The 14,906-nt window shown below is 44.1% G+C and overlaps 1 protein-coding gene across 7 annotated transcripts in view; it reads left to right on the forward strand.

The window, feature by feature from the left end:
• The window catches only part of NTNG2 (netrin G2), an 85,755-nt gene that overhangs the window by 52,022 nt on the left and 18,827 nt on the right, over positions 1-14,906 (forward strand). The gene's annotated exons all lie outside the window — the stretch shown is intronic.

Here is a 14,906-nt window from a genome sequence, read left to right on the forward strand (position 1 = left end):
TAAACCTCAGGAGTGACCTCATTACTGAGCTGAAAGGGTGTCTGGGGGCCATACTCTCAGGGTTTCTCCAGTCTCTGTCAGGCCAGCAAGTCTGGTTTTTCTTTTTGAGTTAGAATTTTGGTCTACATTTTTCTCCAGCTCTGTCCAGGACCCTCTATTATGATCCCTGTCAGAGCAGTTAGTGGTGGTAGCCGGGCGCCATCTAGTTTTACTGGACTCAGTCCGGTGGAGACTGTGATAGATGTGGTCCATCAGTCTTTTGGAGTAATCTTTCCTTTATATCTTTAGTTTTCTTCACTCTTCCTTGCTCCTGAAGTGGTGAGACCAGTGGAGTATCCTAGATGGCTGCTTACAAGCTTTTAAGACCCCAGAAGCTACTCACCAAAGTAGAATGTAGAACATATTCTTTATAAACTATCTTATGCCAATTGAGCTAGAAGTTCTCTGAGATCATGGTCCCCATAGCCCTCAGCCCAGCAATTTGGTCCCTCAGGGAGTTTGGATGTGTCTATGGAGCTTCCATGACCTTGCTTTGTATAGGTTGTGCTGGCTTCCCCAGTATTGTATACTGTCTTACCCTTCACCAAAGTTTCCACTTACCTACTGTCTATTAAGCATTTTTCCATCCCCACCCCTCCGCTCCCTCGTAACCATCAAAGATTGTGTTTTTTGTATGTAAACCTTTTCCTGAGTTTTTACAGTGGTGGTCTCATACAACATTTGTCCTTTCGTGATTGACTTATTTCACTCAGTCTGATGTCCTCCAGATTCATCCATGTTATGAGATGTTTCACAGATTCATCATTGTTCTTTATCATTGCATAATACTCCATTGTATGTATGTACCAGAGTTTGTTTATCCATTCATCTGTTGAAGGGCATCTAGGTTGTTTCCATCCTTTTGCTATTGTGAACAATGCTGCAATGAACATGTGTGTGCATATGTCTATTCGTTTGACAGCTCTTATTTCTCTAGGATATATTTCTAGGAGTGGGATTGCTGGATCATATGGTATTTCTATTTCTAGCTTTCTAAGGAAGCACCATATCGTTTTTCAAAATGGTTGTATCATTTTGCATTCCCACAAGCAGTGCATAAGAGTTCTGATCTCCCTGCAGCCTCTCCAACCACCCAGTAATGCCGGGGTGAGATGGTATTTCATTGTGGTTTTGATTTGCATTTCTCTAATGGCTAGAGATTGTGAGCATTTCCTCATGTGTCTGCTGGCCACTTGAATGTCTTCTTTGGTGGAGTGTCTGTTCATTTCCTTTCCCCATTTTTTAATTGGATTATTTTTCTTTTTGTTGTAGAGGTGTTGGATTTTCTTGTAGATTTTAGAGGTTAGACCTTTGCTTTGCCCACTTTTTAACTGGGTTATTTATTCTTTTGTTATTGAGTTGTAAGAGTTCTTTATATATTCTAGATGTTGTTGTTGTTAGGTGCCGTCAATCAGTTTCGACTCATACCAAACCTGTGTACAGCAGAGCAAAACACTGCACAATCCTGCACCGTCCTCATAATTGTTGCTGTATTTGAGCCCATTGTTGCAGCCAGTGTGTTGATCCACCTCGTTAAAGGTGTTCCTCTTTTTTGCTGACCCTCTGCCAAGCATGATGTCCTTCTCCAGAGACTGGTCCCTCCTGATAACATGTCCAAAGTATGTGAGAAAAAGTCCCACAGTCTTTGCCTCTAAGGAACATTCTGGCTGTACTTCTTCTAAGACAGACTTGTTCGTTATTCTAGCAGTCTGTGATATATTCAATATTCTTCTAACACCATAATGTAAATACTTTAACTCTTGGTTTTCCTTATTCATTGTTCAGCTTTGACATGCATATGAGGTGATTAAAAATACCATGGCTTGGGTGAGGCACACCTTAGTCCTCAAAGTGACATCCTTGCTTTTTAACACTTTAAAGAGGCCTTTTGCAGTGCATTTGCCCAATGCAATAGTCGTTTGATTTCTTGACTGCTGTTTCCATGGGCGTGGATCCGAGTAAAATGAAATCCTTGACAACTTCGATCTTTTCTCTGCTTATCATGATGTTGCTTATTGGTCTAGTTGTGAGGATTTTTGTTTTCTTTATGTTGAGGTGTAATCCATACTGAAGACTGTAGTTTTTGATCTTTATCAATAAGAGCTTCAAGTCCTCCTCGCTTTTGCAAACAAAGTTGTGTCATCTGCATGTTACAGGTTGTTAATGAATCTTCTTCCAATCCTGATGCCCTGTTCTTCTTCATATAGTCCAGCTTCTCGGATTATTTGCTCAGCATACAGACTGAATAAGCATGGTGAAAGAATACAACCCTGATGCACACCTTTTCTGATTTTAAACCATTCAGTATCCATTTGTTCTGTTTGAATGACTGCCTCTTGGTCTAGGTACAGGTACAACTAAGTGTTCTGGAATTCTCATTCTTCATAATGTTATCCATAATTTGTTACGATCCACACAGTCAAATGTCTTTCATAATCAGTAAGACACAGGTAAACATCTTTCTGGTATTCTCTGCGTCCAGCCAAGATCCATCTGATATCAGCAGTGATATCTCTTGTTCCACGTCCTCTTCTGAATTTGGCTTGAATTTCTGGCAATTCCCTGTTGATGTACTGCTGCAACCATTTTTTAATTATCTTCACCAAAATTTTACTTGCATGTGATAGTAATGATATTGTTCAATCATTTCCACATTTCGTTGTATCACCTTTCTTTGGAATGGGCACAAATATGGATCTCTTCCAATTGGTTGGCATAGCTGTCTTCCAAATTTCTTGGCATGGACAAGTGAGTGCTTCCAGCTTTGTATCCGTTTGTTGAAACATCTCAGCTGGTATTCTGTCAAATCCTGGAGCCTCGTTTTTTTACCAGTGCCTTCAGTGCAGCTTGGACTTCTTCCTTTCAGTACCATCAATTCTTGATCATATGCTGCCTCCTGAAATGGTTGAATGTCCACCAGTTCTTTATGGTATGGTGACTCTGTGTATTCTTTCCATCTTCTTCTTTTTTTTTTTATTAACTTTTATTAAGCTTCAAGTGAACGTTTACAAATCCAATCAGTCTGTCACATATAAGTTTACATACATCTTACTCCGTACTCCCACTTGCTCTCCCCCTATTGGGTCAGCCCTTTCAGTCTCTCCTTTCGTGACAATTTTGCCAGCTTCCCTCTCTCTCTATCCTCCCATCCCCCCTCCAGACAGGAGATGCCAACACAATCTCAAGTGTCCACCTGATATAATTAGCTCACTCTTCATCAGCATCTCTCTCCCACCCACTGACCAGTCCCTTTCATGTCTGATGAGTTGTCTTCGGGGATGGTTCCTGTCCTGTGCCAACAGAAGGTCTGGGGACCATGGCCGCCGGGATTCCTCTAGTCTCAGTCAGACCATTAAGTATGGTCTTTTTATGAGAATTTGGGGTCTGCATCCCACTGATCTCCTGTTCCCTCAGGAGTTCTCTGTTGTGCTTCTTGTCAGGGCAGTCATCGATTGTGGCCGGGCACCAACTAGTTCTTCTGGTCTCAGGATGATGTAGGTCTCTGGTTCATGTGGCCCTTTCTGTCTCTTGGGCTCTTAGTTGTCGTATGACCTTGGTGTTCTTTATTTTCCTTTGCTCCAGGTGGGTTGAGACCAATTGATGCATCTTAGATGGCCACTTGTTAGCATTTAAGACCCCAGACACCACATTTCAAAGTGGGATGCAAAATGTTTTCATAATAGAATTATTTTGCCAATTGACTTAGAAGTCCCCTCAAACCATGTTCCCCAGACAAGAATTTTCAGCTATGACATCTCAGACCAGCGCCTGATCTCTAAAATCTACATGATTCTGTCAAAACTCAACCACAAAAAGACAAACAACCCAATCAAGAAGTGGGCAAAGGATATGAACACACATTTCACTAAAGAAGATATTCAGGCAGCCAACCGATACATGAGAAAATGCTCTCGATCATTAGCCATTAGAGAAATGCAAATTAAAACTACGATGAGATTCCATCTCACACCAACAAGGCTGGCATTAATCCAAAAAACACAAAATAATAAATGTTGGAGAGGCTGCGGAGAGATTGGAACTCTTATACACTGCTGGTGGGAATGTAAAATGGTACAACTACTTTGGAAATCTATCTGGCGTTATCTTAAACAGTTAGAAATAGAACTACCATACAACCCAGAAATCCCACTCCTCGGAATATACCCTAGAGATACAAGAGCCTTCACACAAACAGATATATGCACATCCATCTTCTTTTGATAACCTCCTACGTCATTCAGTATTTTACCCAGATTCCTTCAGTATTGCAACTCAAAGTTTGAATTTTTTCTTTAATTCTTTCAGCTTGGGAAATGCCAAGGGTGTTCTTCCCTTTTGGTTTTCTACCTTCAGGTCTTTGTACATTTGTTATAATACTTTACTTTGCCTTCTCGAGCTGCCCTTTGAAATCTGTTCAGCTTTTTTACATGATCGTTTCTCCTTTTCTCTTCGGGTACTCTGTGTTTAAGAGTAAGTTTCAGAGTCTCTTCTGACATCCATTTTGGTATTTTCTTTCTTTCCTGTCTTTTTAATGACCTTTTGGTTTTTTCGTGTATGATGTCCTTGGTGTCTCACAGCTCATCTGGTCTTCAGTCATTAGTGTTCAAAGTGGCAAACCTATTCTTGAGATGTTCTCTAAATTCAGGTGGGATATACTCAAGGTTGTACTTTGGCTTTTGTGGACTTGTTTTAATTTTCTTCAGCTTCAACTTGAACTTGCATATGAGCAATTGATGATCTGTTCCACGGTTAGCCCCTGACCTTGTTCAGACTGATGATATTGAGCTTCTCTATCGTCTCTTTCCACAGATGTAGTGGTTTTAATTCATGTGTAGTCTCTCCAGCAAGGTTCACATGCATAGTCATGGTTTATGTTGTTGAAAAAAGGTGTTGCACCGATGACTGCCCTGACAGGGAACACAACAGAGAACCCCTGAGGGAGCAGGAGACCAGTGGGATGCAGACCCCAAATTCTCATAGGACCAGACTTAATGGTCTGACTGAGACTGGAAGGACCCCAGTGGTCATGGCCCCCAGACCTTCTGTTGGCCCAAGACAGGGACCATTCCCGAAGCCAACTCTTCAGACATGGATTGGACTGGACAATGGGTTGGAGAGGGATGCTGGTGAGGAGTGAGCTTCTTGGACCAGGTGGACACTTGAGCCTATGTTGCGATCTCCTCCCTGGAGGGGAGATGAGAGGGTAGAGGGGGTTAAAAGCTGGCGAAATGGACACGAAAAGAGAGAGTGGAGGGAGAGAGCGGGCTGTCTCATTAGGGGGAGAGTAATTGGGAGTGTGTAGCAAGGTGTATATGGGTTTTTGTGTGAGAGACTGACTTGATTTGTAAACTTTCATTTAAAGCACAATAAAAATTATTCAAAAAAAAAAAGTGTTGCAATGAAGAAATTGTTGGTCTTGCAAAATTCTATCATGCCATCTCCGGTGTCATTTCTATCACTAAGGCCATATCTCCAACTACTGATCCTTCTTCATTTCCAACTTTCACATTCCAGTCACCAGTAATTATCAGTGCATCTTGATTGCATGTTTGATCAATTTCAAACTGCAGAAGTTGTTAAAAATCTTCATCATTGGCATTAGTGGTTAGTGTGTAAATTTAAATAATAGTTATATTAACTGGTCTTCCTTATAGGCATTTGGATATGATCCTATCACTGACAGCACTGTACTTCAGGTAGATCTTGAAATGTTCTTTTTGACAGTGAATATGATGTCATTCCTCTTCAATTTGTCATTCCCGGCATAGTAGGCCATATGATTGTCCAATTTAAAATGGCCAATACCAGTCCATTTCAGCTCATTAATGCCTAGGATATCAATATTTATGTGTTCCATTTCATTGTTGATGACTTCTAATTTTCCTAGATTCATACTTCGTTCGTTCCATGTTCTGATTATTAATGGATGTTTGCAGCTGTTTCTTCTCATTTTTAGTCATGCCACATCAGTAAATGAAGGTCCCAAAAGCTTTACTCCATCCATGTCATTAAGGTCGGTAGACTCTACTTTGAGGAGACAACTATTCCCCAGTCATATTTTGAGTGCCTTCCAACCTGAGTGGCTCATTGTCTGGCTCTATACCAGACAATGTTCCACTGCTATTCATAAGATTTTCACTGGTCAATTTTTTTTAGAAGTAGATCACTAGGTCCTTCTTCCTAGTCTTTCTTAGTCTGGAAGCTCCACTGAAACCTGTCCACCATGGGTGACCCTCTGGTATTTGAAATGTCAGTGGCATAGCTTCCAGCATCACAGCAACATGCAAGCCACCACAGTACAACAACTGACCGATGAATAGTGGATATCCTAGATACAAGTCCCTTATCAGATATATGATTTGCAAAATTCCTCTCCCATCCTGTAGATTGCGTTTTCACTTTCTTTATGGTGTCCTCTGAAATGCAAACATATTTAATTTTGATGATATCCAATTTCTCTATTTTCCTTTTAGTGCTTGTTTTTGGTGTCATATCTAAGAAACCATTGCCTAATTGAAGGTTATAAAGATCTATGCCTAGAGCATCTTCTAAGAATTTTAAAATTTTAGCTGTCAGAATTAGGTCTCTGACCCTTTTTGAGTTCATTTTTGTATATGATGTGAGGTAAGAGCCCAGCTTCATTATTTTGCATGTGGATATCCTATTTTATTTATTTATTTATTTATGTAATATTTTCCTTTAAATCAATATACTTTTAAAATTCGGCCTCGCCTACACAATAATATTATATTGCATTGGGCAAATCTGCTCCAAAGGACCTCTTTGAAGTGTTGAAGAGCGAAGATGTCACCTTGAAGACTAAGGTGCGCCTGACCCAGGCCATGGTATTTTCAATCGCATCATATGCATGTGAAACCTGGACAGTGAATAAGGAAGACTGAAGAAAAATTGACACCTTTGAACTGTGGTGTTGTGAAGAATAGTGAATACGCCATAGACTGCCAAAAGAAAGAACAAATCTGTTTTGGAAGAAGTACAACCAGAATGCTCCTTAGAAGCAAGGACGGCAAGACTGCGTCTTACATACTTCGGACATGTTGTGAGGAAGGATCAGTCCCTGGAGAAGGACATCATGCTTGGCAGAGTACAGGGTCAGCGGAAAAGAGGAAGACCCTCAACGAGGTGGACTGACACGGTGGCTGCAACAATGGGCTCAAGCATAACGATTGTAAGGATGGCGCAGGACCAGGCAGTGTTTCGTTCTGTTGTGCATAGGGTCGCTATGAGTCGGAACCGACTCGACGGCACCTAACAACACACAATAATATTATTGAAATCCCAGGGTTGGTGAGTTTGTCACTCTTTTTTAATATTGTGTATTAAAAAATAAATAATAACTATTAATGCATCTCCCCCTAATCGTTTTGCATGCCCCACTTTGGGAGATAGTGTTAATAATGATCAGTAGTATAATGAGTCAATAGCAAGAGGTGACTATATGCAGGAGCCGAGAAAGGCTTCCTTCCACCCCCGAGACTATGGCCCCCGGACACCCTGCTAACTCAGAGCTGACACCACTCCAGAAGCCCGCTTTTCAGACAAAGATTAGACAGGCCTATAAAACAAACAATAACACAAGCATGGAATGGGCTTTTTAGTTCAAATATATGAGACTAAATGGACAACTCCTGCCCTAAAGCAAGACAAAAAGGCAGGAAGGGATAGGAAAACTGGACAAATGGACACAGGGAGCCCCGAGTGGAAAGGGGGAGAGTGCTGTCACATTGCAGACATTGCAACCAATGTCACAAAACAATTTGTGTATAAATTTTTGAATGAGAAACTTTCGCTGTAAACCTTTACCTAAAGCACAATAAAATTAAAAAAAGCCTCCTTGCAGAAGTGAAATTTGATCTCGAACTTGACATTGATCCTAAGTGTTAGGAGAAGGGGGCAGAGCCTGGCAGTGTGTTCCAGGTAGAGGGAACAGCATGTGTAAAGGCCCAGAGGAAAGACAGATCAGGACACATGTTAGACAGGTGGAGCAGTTGAATATGGCCAGACCGTAATGTGAGAGAGAGGGTGACGGGGCTAAGTCTGGAGGGTCCTACGGGCCTGGAGAGGAGTTTGTTCTCTCCTGTGAGCCTTGGGGGCCATGGAGGGGGTTTGAGCTGGGGGATGCCACAACTTGCTCAGATTTACGTATGAGGGCACTCACTCTGGCTACATAGTGGAAAGTGGATGACAGGGCAGGTCTGGGGTCAAGGAGTCCAGCCAGAGCCTGCTACAGGAATCAGGGTGTGAGAGACAAGGGTGGCCTGAACCAAGGCATGCAGGTGGGGACAGCAGATGGAAAAGAGCCTTCTGGAGGAGGGAAAGAAACCTTTTGCCTCAGAATGGTCTTGGAGGGAGCAAAGGCTATCTGAGCAAAAAAAAAATTCTGAGCAAAGGGGTGAGGAAATCGGACTTGAATAGCTTTGTGGCCTTGGGCGAGTGAAACGATCTCTCTGGTGCCCCTTTCCTCAACTAACCCTGTCTTAGTTATCTAGTGCTGGCATAACAGAAATACCACAAGTGGATGGCTTTAACAAAAAGAATTTTATTCTCTCACAGTCTAGTAGGCTAGAATTCCGAATTCAGGACACCAGCTCCAGGGGAAGGCTTTCTCTCTCTGTCGGCTCTGGAGGTCTAGGAACTTTTTCGCGCAGGAGCCCTGGGTCTGAAGGTTGAGCTCCACTCCCGGTGCTGCTTTCTTGGCCATACAAGGTCCCCCTGTCTCTCTGCTCACTTCTCTTTTATATCTCAAAAAAGATTGACTCAAAATACAACCTAATCTTGTAGATTGAGTCCTACCTTATTAACATGACTGTGTCTAATCCTGCCTCATTAACATCATAGAGGTAGGATTTACAACACATAGGAAAATCACATCAGATGACAAGATGGTGGACAATCACACAACACTGGGAATCATGCCCCAGCCAAGTTGACACATTTTGTGGGGACACAGCTCCATCCATGACAAACCTCATAGTTAAGAGCACAGACTTGGGACTAGACTGCTCATGTTCAAGTCTGTTCTGCCACCTATTAGCAGTAAACCCTTGGGCTAGACCCTTCGCTTGTTGGGCTTTACAATGGGTAATAATGGTTCTGCTTCTTCCGGCTGTTGTTTGGATGTAGTGAGATGATGCAGTGGCAGAACACCCACCCCAGTGCCCAGCCTGGAGCCCGCGTAGGAGCAGGGGATGTGTGAAGCCAGGCTGTTCTCTGCCAAGGGTGCCGGTCGCCACCCTCAGCACCCTCTCTGGCCCCAGAAAGTTGCAGAAGGAATTAGCCAAGTGGACAGAGAGTGGAGTCCCATAGGAGCCATATGCTGTTGGAGACAAGGGTGACAAACCCTCAGAAATTCAGCACAGATCCCTCAGCCCCTCCCCACCATACCAGTTCAAACCATCTCCCTTGCCCTCCCTTCCCAGCGCTCAGTTCCCAACCTGCCTGGTGAAAAGGACAAAAGGAAACTCCCAGCACTGGCCTGCAGTGGCCCCCAAATGACTCAAGGGGCCCCAGTCCTTGTTATTCTGGTCGACAGGCTGGGTAGGCTCCATGCTCTTGCCACCAGAGCTGGGCCACTTCTCCTGGGAAAGCCTGGGCCTCCTGAGGCCCAGGAGGCCAAGCTGTGGTTGCCAGGGCCAGGGCTCCTGGGCTCTGGGAGAGAGACCCAAGCACCAAGGGCAAACCAAGGGCAGAGTGATGTGCTGGGCAAAGCATGGGCTTCAGGACCCGGCAGGCCTGGCCTCAGGGGATGCTTTCCTAGACATGAAAACTCTCCCAGTTATCCCTGTGCCCTCAACAAGTTTATTCTGCCAGGACTCTCTGAGACAGGAAGAGAGAGACAGACATGCACAGAAAGACAGATATAGAGAGAAAAACAGAGAAAGACACAGAGTCAGAGAAGGACACAGAGAACTGGAGAGGCTGAGTGTCATACAAAAATACCACGTCCACATCCTTTCTTTGTCTATCTCACACACACACGCACACAAATGGGCAGCATCACTCAGAGCTACCTGCAAACATCAGGGAGACTAAGAAGTGCCCACCAATTACTGGGCACTGTTTTGGTGCCAGCCCTAGCCTTGGTTTCCCCCACACTCCATAGGCTCCTGCCACAGCCCTGACAGTAGGAGAGGCACCACACTCATTCCAGGGCACAGCCAGGGAGGGAGACCAGGGCATCCTCTCCTGCTCCTCTGGGAGACAGGGCTGGGGAGAGATGTCTGGTTTCGGGGCCGGAGTGACAAACCGCATGACCTTGGGCAGGCTTCTCCCCATCCGTACCACCAGGCCTGTCCAGCTCTGACATTTCAAGACTATCATTATTACAATATGCTTCTCAGATCCAGCTGGTCTTTTATGCATTTTTAAGAAGCCAAGGTCAATGTTATCACCTAAAGTTGAGATGGCAATCTTTTCTTTATGTGGCCGGTATCTAAAAATATCCCTTCCTCAGGCCAGCGACGTGAAGTACATTTCTGGTTCCAGAGAGCTGAGGTGTCCTCCCCAGCTAGCTCAGTGGGATGTTAAATAGGAATTCTGAAGAAAAAAATGAAAACCTTCTAAGGTCAAGTACACTTTGCAAACAAACTTTTGTAGAACAAAGCCAGGACTTGTCAGTGCCTTTAATACACTAATGTGCACTGTGCCTCCTAGCATGTGGGGGTGAGGGAGCAGGGTGTGAGGTACTGAATTGGATTAGTGGTACCATCCCTAATAATGAACGTTTATGAGGAGTTTACAATGTGTGGGCTGTTGGAGAGTGTGATATGTGTTGACCCAAAGAGTTTAAGCACAGGACTTTTCTTTGCCATTTGGTATTTTGGGTATGAATATGTGCGTTTTAAACATTATTGGAAGCTACAACTGATACAATTTGATGTCCAGTTTGCAATCTGGGTTGTATCCCATGTTAAACTCTTGGACTCTGGAGTCAGCTCTGAGTTCCACTCCCAGTGACATTTTTGAGCAGCTCTGTGACTCTGGGTAAGATACTTAACCTCTCTGAGTCTCTATTTCCTCATCTATAAAACGAAGGTGACAGTAGTGACACCTCACGTGGTCAGTGGAGGATTGAACGAGATTCCTGCTTGGCACACAGCACTTGGTAAGTGTGGCTCTTTTCGTTTGTATTAGGAGCATTCCTTGTGGCTTCAAATAGGCTTTAAAACCCTAATACTTAATATCTTTGTAACAGTCCATCGAATGGATGCACCTTAATTTCCTTAACTATCCTGCTGGATAATTGGAGGGCAAAAACTAAGACTACAAGCAGGAGGGCAGCCCTGGTGACCCTGGAGCCAGCGGCCAGTGGGTTAGCACGGATCAGCAGGGCTGGCGGAAGCAGGGGCTCATCACCAGACTGAGATGAGCAGCCTGTTCCCAACTCGGCATCCTTGCCTTGGAAGGCCGGCCCCACAGACAGCCCTCATTACCAGTCAGATGGAGACAAACGAGGGGACGTGGGGAGGTAGCAAAAGCCAAGACAGGACTGATTTATGGAGGAGGGAAGATGTGTGGAGTTAAATATGCATTGTGTGGGTAAGCAGAGGCTGAGGGGAGACACTTCCGTCTGTGAGGATTTAAGGAGCATGATGCAGGATAGCAAAAAGTGTCACTTGGTCTTGTGGAAGGGGTGGGGTATGAAGACAGAGGGCAGACGAAGAACTAGAGAAGAAATGCTGGTGAAACATTCAGAAAACAATGTTTGAGATGATGGGAGCTTGTGAGGGGTGTGCCTGGTGGGCAGTAGGTGCCCACCGCACTCCAGGCTACTGTCCTCTGTCACCTGCTAGAGCCCGGCCTTCTTACTAGTCTCCCTGGCTGGGTTCTTGTGCCCCCAAACAAACCGTTCTCCACGGAGCGGCCCAGTAATACCAAAATCTGAAGCAAAGCAGAAACTTCAAAGCTTCCAATGACTTTCAGTCCCTTGCAGAATAAAGCTCAGCCTCTGAGTCAAGGTCTAGCCCTCTCCTACCCTCCAAGCCCCATCACGGACCACTCTTTCTGGCCCCACGGGTTGAGCTTCTTTCGGCCCCAGGGTCTTCCCTCATGCTCTTGCCTTTTTCCAGAAGGTTCCCCCCATCTTGCCTGGATAAGTCCTCCTCCTCCTTCAGGTCTTAATTTAAAACTCCGTTCTTCCTGGAAGCCTGTCCTTCTCCCGCTAGACTAAGTTAGGACCCCCCACCCCTGCCCATGATATGCTGTCCTTCATATAACACATGAGGGCTTGTAACAGTTGAACTTAAAGATTTGTGTGATGTTTTTAAATTAATAGTTTATTTTTTAGAGCAGTTTAAGGCTTACAGAAAATCACACAGAAAGTAGAGTCCCTATATGCCTCCCCCATCTTAGTTTCTCCTGTTATTAGTATCTGGCATTCTTGTGGTGCGTTTGTTACAACTGATGCGCCAATGCCGTTCCGTAGTTATTGACTAAATGCACAGTTGGCAGCAAATGGTCAAGCACTGGACTACTAACCAGAAGGTTGATGATTTGAACCCTCCCAGATGCACCTTGGAAGACAGGCCTTTATGATCTCCTTCCTAAAGGTTACAGCCTTGAAAACTCTATAGAACGAAGCTCTACTCTGCACACATGGGGCTACCATGAGTCGTCAGAATTAACTGGACAGCAACTGGTTTGATTTTGGTTTACAGTTTACTGTAGGGCCCACTCTTTGTGTTGTACAGTTCTATGGGTTTTGACAAGTGCATCATGTCCTGTGTCCATAGTCACAGAATCACGTAGAATGGCTTCATTGTCCTGAATACTCCTTTGACTCCCCTATTCATCTCGCCCTTCTCTCCCCAAACCACTGTCTTCTTACTGTCTACCCCATCAGCCCTGTCTGCCTTGTTCACATTATATTCACTATTCCCAGCTCAGAGCCTGGCACATACCAGATGCCCCATAAATATTTTTCTTTGCATATTTTAATAAAAATAGGATTCTACTAAACATGCTATTTTGCAATTTGATTTTTACAAATATTGACAATATATCTTGGAAATCTTCCCGTATCAGAATATACAGCACAATCTCTCTCTCTCTTTAACTTTTTATTATGGAGAATTTCCAACCTGCATACAAAAGTAGAGAGAGTCTACTCTAATGAACTGCCATATACCTGTCACCCAGCTTCAGCGATTATCAGCTCACGGCCCTTCTTGTTTCATCTGTGTCTCTACTCATGTCCCCTTCCTGTCTTATTTTGAAGCAAATACCAGACATCAGATTATTTCACCTTTGAATATTTCAGTATGTATCTCTTAGAGGTAAAGATTTTTATGAACAAAATCACAATACCGTCATCACACCTAATAAGCATTAATTTAATATTATCAAGTATAGTCAGTGTTCGAATTTCAAATTGTCTTATAAATGTAAGTTCCATTTGTTTGTTTGTTTGTGTACAGTTTGTTTCAATCACGATCCAACCAGGTACAACTGGTTGATGTACCTTTGAGGTTTCTCTTAATCTAGGTCCCCTCTCCATATGTTTTTTTGTTTTATTTATTTATTTTTTTGCTCTTGAAATTCACCTATTGAAGAACTGGCTCCTTGTTCTGGAGCATTTCCCTCAGTCTGGGCTTTGCTGATCGCATCCTTCATGGTGTTATTTAGTATGTTTCTCTGTCCTCTGTATTTCCTGTAAACTGGTAGTTGGATCTGGGAGCTTCATTAATTCAGGTTCAATTTGTTTTGGCAAAACTGCTCCACAAGTAGAGGTGTGCTCTGCCACCGGGAGCACTCTGTCTGGTACTCCCTGTCTCTGATGTTCTCAGCAGTTCAGTGCCTGGAGCTATTCATTCGTTGTTGTTGCTGTAAAAACTATAATCGTAGAAGTAGTAACTGTGAAAGGGCAGACTAAGGAGGAGGCACAGCTGGAGGAGTACAGTGACTGAACTTAAAGGTTTTGCTATGCTGATACCTTACGAGGCTCAGAGCAAGGGAATAATCTTCTCTCAGTTAAATTTCATCAGACACCAGGAAGGGTGAAGACAAGATGACCTGCAGCAGACTTGAATGGCTAGTACCTGAGTAACCGCACCCTGAGGACTCTTTGCCCTACTGAAGCCCTAATTGTTAATGACTGTTTTGGACTGGCAAAATGATTGGAAGGTGGAAGCTAATCCTTCAAGTGTGAAAGGGCTGATGGCTAGAAGATCCAGGGAGTGGCCTACGGTACAATGAATTACTTAATATGGCCCTTCTAGCGCTAGTCTTTGTGACTCACACACAATGATTGAGTGAGACTATGCAAATACAGTATATGGAACCCTAATGAAGGGATTGGTCAGTTTTGCCATCCCAGTAGGCTTACAATGAGCCATCCCAAAGGAGAGGGGAGAGGATCACACCACCACCAAGAAAGAAGAGCCAGGAGTGGAGTGTATCCTTTGGACCCAGGACCCCTGTGCTGAGAAGCTTCTGGAACCAGGAGACCAAGAGAAAGAACTGTAACACTGAAGACAGTGAGAAGCAATTATGGAGAAACTATGGCAGCAGAGGCAGGAGGCTGGCAGGAGAGACCGGCAGAAGACAGCGCAGTGTTATTCTGGGCTTGCAGAGTGAGAAAGCTGAGCACCTTCAGGCAGAAGGCTTGCCAGTGGAGCAGGGTGCCTCCAGGCTCTAGGTTCAGGACGGAGGGGAGGCCAGGCCGAGGGGCTGAGGGCCAGAAAGAGACCTGCTTTCGGGCATGGCTGAGAAGAGGCTGTCCTGATCAAAGAGCTGGATCCTGAGGGTTCCTGAACCTGAGTTGTAACTTGTTGCTTTCCTAATAAACCCCATAACTGTGAGTATGGTCTGTGAGTTCTATGTGGCCATTGCAATGAATTATCGAACCC

Source organism: Elephas maximus, chromosome 9 (genome assembly GCF_024166365.1).
Source record: "Elephas maximus indicus isolate mEleMax1 chromosome 9, mEleMax1 primary haplotype, whole genome shotgun sequence".
Taxonomy (NCBI): Eukaryota; Metazoa; Chordata; class Mammalia; order Proboscidea; family Elephantidae; genus Elephas; species Elephas maximus.